Genomic DNA, 1,681 nt, shown 5'->3' on the forward strand with positions numbered 1-1,681 from the left:
TTTTTTCCTTGAAGAACCCTTCGGCCACTAGAAAAGTAATAGAAAAGTTCACGTCAGCCTACCGGAATTAAGGTTTCTTCCCCAATCCATATTCTTTCGGCATTGTTGATGTAAAAGAAATGCCCTACCTCGTTGGGATATTAGTGGATTTACTCTCTTTTTTTTTCATTGCAAAAAGCATTTTATGAGTGGTTCAAGTGTAAAAAACGTTTTTTCCCACTGGTGTAGTCAAAAACAGAAGGCCCAATGAGTAAACACAGAGTAAATAAGAAAATTTTCAAAACATCACGGCGCCTACAGTAAGCAACTAACGGAATAGTGCCGTCGGAATATCACTGCACCTTTACATTTAAATACGGTCGATTGCCTTCAGTGTGATCTGAAACTTTTTCGATACTGTGAACGCATCCCTCCTTTACTGAACGATACAATTTACACCCGCTTTATTTCAGATTAACATTTTCCACACGTGCAACTTATGATAAGAGCGCAGAAAATAAAAAAACAAGCGACATCCTGTGTCCCCATACCCATGCACGCCAAAAAGGGGAGGAAACCTTTAAACATCACGAGCGTTTGATAGAAGTAAATAATATAAACCGAAGCTAGCGTGTGCACGCCGCTCTATTAAAAGGGGGGAAATTTTAACCATTTGAAAACATTACCGCACACAGTACACGAGTGGTTGCGCACAACACGACCTTCGTATTACTACAGAAAATAGAAGCTATGTACATATACATGGAGACTCAAGCCCACGCACTTAAAATATGCATACATATATGTGTGCGCGGATGTATATATGTAGACCGGGAAAATGAAAGCAGTAATCGAAACTTACATTTCGGACACGTCTAATTGTTCAGCTCAAGAACGCAAATCCCTAACATAAATAAACCATAAGATGTTTTCAGTACGTAACGAATAACCGAAAAATATTTTACTTTCCTCCGAAAAGCTTCGTACAAACTTACCAGCGAGCTTAGGGTTGGTTAGAACGCAGAGGGGGGAAATCATAATGGCAGCCGTGCACACAGTTAACTGTATATTCATCCGCAGCTTCCATCCACGGGATTTAAGTTATAGAAACCATACAACCGAATTGCGACACGCCGCTATCAAGTGCTCTTGTCACCAAAAGGCAAAAATTTGGCAAAAGCAGGATCAATGAAGTGATCCTTTTCTTCGAACAAAACTCTATTGTGCTCAGGAGTACATACAGTTATATTTGCTCCTATTATTTATCCGCTGTGGTCCAAACAGAATCTCTCCCCCTTATACAATAATACACCCACTTATTTGTTGACAAACAGTTCTGGTCGCAAAGATAACATAACACTGACCCGTCGCCGTTTTCCTTTTTTTTAAATCAGGCGAGGATTATCACCCAGATTAGAACAAATGACAACACATTCCACCTCCCGGGGGAATCAAATAAAATATAATACAAAGCGAAAGTTGGTCCTTTAGCAAACAGCAGGTGGTTGCTAGTTCACAGGGCAAGTTACCAACCCTCACCACATATATATGTGTAGTAGTGACTTGACCAAAAATGTCACAAATCTTCTGAGTTTGACGAAGATTCCGGGCGCAAGCCCACCTCCAGAAAAGCATACGCTTCGCGTACACCAGAACCTCTATTTGTCAAAAACACAAAAAAAAGTGATTCAAAATCAAAAAA

The sequence above is a fragment of the Trypanosoma equiperdum genome (genome assembly GCF_001457755.1).
Source record: "Trypanosoma equiperdum strain OVI genome assembly, contig: ctg_1863, whole genome shotgun sequence".
NCBI lineage: Eukaryota > Euglenozoa > Kinetoplastea > Trypanosomatida > Trypanosomatidae > Trypanosoma > Trypanosoma equiperdum.